Here is a 6553-nt window from a genome sequence, read left to right on the forward strand (position 1 = left end):
AGAGTAAATTGGATGCTTATCTTGCTGGGCTCCTATGACCCCAGCTGACTTCCTGCCCTTCAGGCAAGGGGCTCGACTTGATGATTTTCCGAGGTCCCTTCCAGCCCTAATGTCTATGAAATCTATGAAATCTATGAAATCTCTGGAGGATCTGGCAGCTGCCATGGCTGGCCTCGCCTCTGGCAAAGTCTTGATGGGTTACCTGCTGAGTTCTAAAAGCCCTTCTGACCTCTCCTCAGTCCCTGCCTCCTGCATGTTTTCCAAGCGAGTCTTGTCAACAAGGTCCTGCTGATCAGCTTCCACCAAGCAGTGTTCATGCTGCTGCCCAAGAAGGGAGACCTTGGCTGCATTAAGAATTAGTGGCCAGGCTCCCTGCTGTACATGGACTACAAGATTCTGGCCAAAGTGCTTGTGACCCGTCTCTGCACCATCATGGCCTCCACCACTGGGCCTGAGTAGAACTACTGCGTGCTGGGCAGGACAATCCAAGACAGCCTTTTCCTTCTGTGCAACTAACTCACAGCCAGGGAACTCCTTAGCCTAGACATCAGCCTCATCTCTCTAAATCAGGAGAAGGCCTCCGACCGGATGGACCACGCCTACCTCTTCCAGATCCTGGAGGTCTTTGGCTCCGGGCCCCTCTTCACCAGAGCTCTCTGGGTCTTGTATCAAGACATCTCCAGCCTGCTCAAGATGAATGGTGTGCTCTGCACCCTATTCCCTGTGTGCACGGGCATCCATCAGGGCTGCCCCCTGTTGGGCATGCTGTATGCCAGGGTTAGGCAACTTTTTTTGGCTGGAGTGCCAAAAAACACCACATTGCCTACCTTGGAAGGTGCTGGAGTGTCGGCATGCCAGAAAAACAAGATGAGGGCAGGGGGTACATGGCAGGATGCCATGCTTGTGCCCCTTGCCCCCCATGCAAAGCCCCTGCCCCCCAGCCCTGCTGCCCCTGCCCCCCAGCTCAAGCACTGTGGCTGTCTGCAGCTACTCCAGGTCTGGGTAGCTGCTGGAGCCCAAGCTGCTCCGAGCAGGGCTTGCAGCATCCCAGGTGCATGATGGGAGCAGCCTGGGCTCCCAGCTGGCAGCAGCTACACAGAGCCAGGGCCAGCTGCAGCTGGGAGGCTCCAAACAGCTGCACCAGGCTCCAGAGCACTGGCATCAGGTCTGTAACAGCACGCATGTACCCGTGCCTCAGAGCGGGTGGTAGGGAGGGGCCTGAGGCAGCACAGCCTATATGGCTGGGTGGTTCACATCCACCCAGGTGCTGGTGAGCTGCCCCGATGCACTGGGGGCCTGGTGCCTGGGGCCACCAGATTCCCCACCAGCCCACCCAGCTTGGTGCACATTGTATAAGCCACCAACCACCAAGAAGACTGGTGACCTGCTGTGGTAGTTGATGCACAGCATCCTAGCCACTGGCACGTTTGCATCCCACTTTGACCCAGCCACCTTGATGGCCTGCCTCTTCTACCTTGAAGGCATTGAGGAGAACCTCATTCATGTATTCCTTGACTGTCCCCTTACTCTTTGTCACCCTCAAGCTGCTGCTGTGGGCAATAGGCAGGAGCTTCTTGAAGACCAACTACATGTACTCCTACCTGTACCGGGTGGCCAAGCAGGGCACCATCTGCCTGGCCAACTTTTTCCTGGGTTAGGTCAAGATGGGTGTCCTCAAGAGCCACTGCAACCAGCTTGCTGGGATGGGCTTAGATGATGCCCTGCGGCTTTTCAGCCTTCTGGTGCGGTTGTGCCTCTTGCTGGAATTTGAGCATGCTGTGCTCTGGCAGGCGGTGCCCACCTTTGAGGTACGCTGGACCCTTGAGGGAGCACTGTGCTATGTGGAGGATGGCTATCTTCAATACACACTCTGATGTCATGACAGGTTTGGGTGACCGGTCAGGCTTGGTGCTGAACTGCGATTCCTAGCTCATGCCACACCCTGGGCCCTCACCAGGCTGCTTTTTGCCTTTTTCTTTGTGTAGGAAGTTGAAGGTGTTGTTACATTTATGATTAGATAGAGCAGGGTAGGAATTGTTTGTTTATAGAGGGCTTTGGTCTGCATGACCGCGTGGCCGGTGTCTTGACTGCATAACGGCATGTTAGGCATGACATGTAATACAACGAAGGTGTCTGTCAGGGTGTGATGTTATGAATGTAATTGCATGGTGCTCTTGGTTTGATGGTAATTTGTTTGTCTTTGCTTTGTATAGTGGACCTAGATTCTGGAGGTGCCAACATTTTGCACCCTGAGCCTCTGAATAAAGTAGTTAAAAAGTCAAAGTCCTTCCTTCCTGTCTGTAACAGGAAACCCTTAACCTGCTACTGGCAAATGGAACAGGTCCTTTAAGAGTAAGGGGTTTTGTAACAAAGGATGTTATTAGGGGTGTGTGAAGTGGGCCCTATTTGATTTGGATTTGGATTCAGTACAAATCAGGGACAGTGATTCGATGAATTGATTTGGATCACTGTTCCTGATTCAATTTGGCCAAATCTAAATCTGAAGATTCAATGCTGATTCAGACAATCAGTGATTCAAACATAGACACAGCTTTAAGAAAAATTTCTATATACCTTGAGGTAGCAGGTGTGGCTCATGATCACTGAAATGCTGGGGCACATGAAGACTCAATTGAGTGTCCTCCACCTGCTCAGTGATGAACCTGGAAGTGGACCAGAAGTACTTCCGGTCCACTTCTAGGTCTGATGGGCAGTGCGTTGGGCCCCCCAACCCCATGACTCTTGGCCCAGTGATCAGCCACAGGGGGACCCCAAGTGCCCCCTCCCAGACCCAGGAGGCACCAGTCACCGAGCTGGGGGAGCGTGGTGGGGTCCCCAGTGTGTTTCCCGGCAGACCCAGAAGTGGACTGGAAGTGCTTCTGGTCCACTTCCTGGTCTGCTGCTGAGTGCTCTGGGGAGTCCCCCCACACTCCTGTGGGACCCTCATGCACCTCAGTATCATAGTACTCATGAGCCCCTGCTACCTAGAGGTATGTAGAAAAAACATTTAAAGCGGTGTCTATGTCCAAATCTCTGAATCTTTCTGAATATCTCCGAATTGATTTGGAGGGTTCTGATTTGATTTGGAGAAATTAAAGGGTCCTCTGGTTCTATTCAGAGGTTTGGCCACCAAATTGGGCTGAATCTCTGCCAAATTGAATCAGGAACTGAAGCTTCACAGAGCCTCAGTGTTTATACCCATGCTCCAGGAGGTGGTGGGGGGGCTAATTAAAGCATCCAGAGAAGCACATGTATCAGTATCACCATGCTGAAAAAATGGTGATGGGGGAGCTTTAACCAAAGCTTATCAAATGAGCTTTTGTTAAAGTGTCCCTGCCACCATTTTTCAGTGCAGGGACACTGATATACATGACACTGGAGTCTGCTAGAGCAGGGTATTTACTATGCTCCAGAAGACTCGATTAATTGAGTCTGCTCCAATGTTTTTTACTTACAGCATGTTGGAGCAGCTTCAATGCATGTATATAGGCACCCAAAGTAACAGGCAACCAGCAGAGCAGGAGTTAAGGAACAGCCCTGTGGCCAATTCAGCTGACAGGGGAGTCACTTGACCTGAAGGGGGCAGGCCTTTAGGAGTATATAAGTCAGAGCCAAAGCCAGAACAGGTAGTTAACCCTAGAAAACAATAGAGTGAGGAAGCATTGTTGTGAGATGGCTGCTACTGATGACTGTTTCGGGGAGCTTTGGGAAAGCAATGTGAGGGACCTGATTCAGGGCCTGGAAGAAGGGTGCTATGCAGCTGGTGGGCTGGGTGTTTGAATTGCTGCCAGAAAGCTTAAATTTGGATTTGAGTTTTAAACAGTGGTTAGGGTGGAACAAGGAAGGGGTGGTCTGATGGTCCCATTAGTGCCTGAAGGGCATGTGACTGCTTTGATCCCTGACAGAAATCAGGCTCAAGGCACAGACAGGGACCAGGGATCCCGGAGTTAACTGGGAAGGGCAGAGACAGTTCTGGAGAGAACTAACTAACTAACCCTAGAGAGGGGCACAGCCTGAAGCCGGAGGGTCTGGAGCCTGAGAAAGGTCAGAGAGAGCCCACAGGGAGCCAGAGGGCTCAGACCCTGAGCAAAACAGAGATTAAAGGCAGGAGAGCAAGATTAGAGGCTGGAGCCCAAAAACCAGGTCTGGAATAGTGGGCCTTGGCTAAGGGACCACCTGGGCTAGGGACAGACATTACACATAAACCAGCTTAAGTGATCAGAAACTGGTTTGAACCTGTAATAGAACAGAAGCTTGGTGCACATAAACCAGTTTCAAAATGGCTGAAACCGGTTTAAGATAAACCTAGTTGAATATAGTATCAGACTTAACTAATTTGGGTCAAACCAGTTTATGAAACTTCTCTCCAAGACCGCTTCCTGGTTCAAGTTTAAATCACACTCCTCAGTATTTTGCCACCCTGAGATGGGCTGTGCCATCTGCTCCAGAAAGTAGAGCTGGCCCCACTGATCTGCTCCCTAGCTGGAGTAGTGAGGTCTGGCTGACAAAGGGGTGGTAGAGGTGGGGAGGGGCAAGTCTGGCTAGGGATGCAGCTCAGTCTGCAAGAGGGGTGGGACTTTCCCCACCTAGGCAAACCCTGCTGGGGTCAGGGGCTATGGAGGGGGGTTAAACACCCCTTCCCCTGCTTAAACTTACTGCTGGCTACAACTGTGGACAACAAATCCCAGAGGCACCTAGAAGCAGGAAGAGGAAGTGATGAGCAACCCTGCAGAGTCCTGTTGTTATAAGTCTGGACTGCAAATCCCAGAAACCTTGGGGGTAGCAGAGAAAGTAAACACATAACCAGAGAGCCATGCCTTAGTGTCTTCCTTGCTTCTGGCCTGAACTACTGCAGGCATGTGGCTGCTTTTCCTGAATTAAAGGTAAATGTCTGGTCAGTTCTGCTTCAATTTAATTTGTGCAGTTTAGGCTAACCTGCAAAGACTGAATTGATTCAGCCCTGGGCTTTTTGACTGCCTGTACCTAGCCCTAGAGTAGAGGGGCAAAAGGCTGAAGCCTCATCAAGGGAATAAAGGCCTGACACGGCCTTATGGTTTTGGGGGACAAGTATCCCACTTTAGTGATGATATATAACAGCTGCAAGGCATGGATGTGGTGTAAAAGGTGATTGGAGCCACAAATTAAGCCCAGCAAGGCCATGAGATTTGACCAGTGAAAAAGATGGAGAACCTTAGGCTCATCAGACTCCCTTACATGAAATTTTCATCAAGACATGGCAGGAAAGATAGAAAAGTGAAACCTTAGGAAGCAGGATAGAGAGAGAGCCTGGCATGAGAGATGAGGAATAAGGCAGTCCTCAGTTGCCTAACCTACTACACTGTCCCATTGAAAGGATATTGCAAAACACTGCATAGTTTTGGTTTAAACTTGGAGGTTCTTCAGTTAGAAGACTTGTTTCCCCTTTTGTGGAAGACCACCTGGAAAGAAGTTTAGTACCTTACAGAGACCAACAGGATGTGGGAGAGATTTGGGGAGCTGTATGTGGTTGTGATTGTGTTTTTTAATACAGTGGAGTGAAAGGAGAAAGGCAAAAGACCCTTACAAATGCTTTTAGGAAACACTGGGTATTTATAGACATGCTCTTGGAGGTGAGGGGGGGGAAGGGGACTTTTTAATTAGATGGGCTCCAAGAGCCATGCTAATTAAAGTGCCCAGAGCGTCAAGTGTATCAGCATCCCCACACTGAAAAATAGCAGTGGGGGTGGTTTAACTACAGCTTGTTGGATGAGCGGGGATGCTGATACAGTGATGCTGGAGTCTGCTGGAGTGCAGAAATTACCATGCTCCAGCAGACTTGATTAATCGAATCTGCTCTGATGTGTTGTAATTACAGCATGTTGGAGCAGCCTCTTTGCATGTATATAGGCTCCCATTGTGCCTAAAAGGACTGATGAGTGAATAGGCTACTTAAATGGCTTTTCTGGCCTGCCTGGGGTTGAGGGAGAGAATGGGGGTAGGGTGCTTATTCTGGTACTATGCTATACCCTACTGATATCTCCCTGGATACAGAACAACACTGTAGTGCAGTTTGTTAAAAGGAAGCTAGTGGAGCAGTGCTGGTCATGTGAAACTGCTAGAGGACTTTGCTGCAAGGTTGAGCCACCTAACAGACAATAAGACAGATGTTAGATGTATAACAGATCATCAGTAGCTAAAATGTAGCTTTTAGCTACATTTGTACTTACAATAAACCTAGATTTATAGATGATCTGAGACAGTTGGACTTAAACGTAAGATGGCTGAAGTATTGATATTCAAAGCTAATCATGTCAAGTTTAACTGATTGCCTCATAAAGATTTTTTTTTTTTAATTCTCAGCTTGTGGTTGCACACAAGATGTCTTTGCCTCCCATATAGCATACACAAAGTTCAGATCACCGGTTTTGTTTTTGTTCTTGATCAGTTTCCAATTAGTGAAAGCAGCTGAGATTTAAAATCAATGATACAACTTTTCTCCTGCTTTGGAGGACATTTCTTGTGGTGATTTGATTTTTGTATATTAAAAAAAAAAAAAAAAAGTCAGGCTGGGTCG

This window comes from Gavialis gangeticus, unplaced genomic scaffold, assembly GCF_001723915.1.
Source record: "Gavialis gangeticus isolate Ggan-Ray unplaced genomic scaffold, GavGan_comp1, whole genome shotgun sequence".
NCBI lineage: Eukaryota > Metazoa > Chordata > Crocodylia > Gavialidae > Gavialis > Gavialis gangeticus.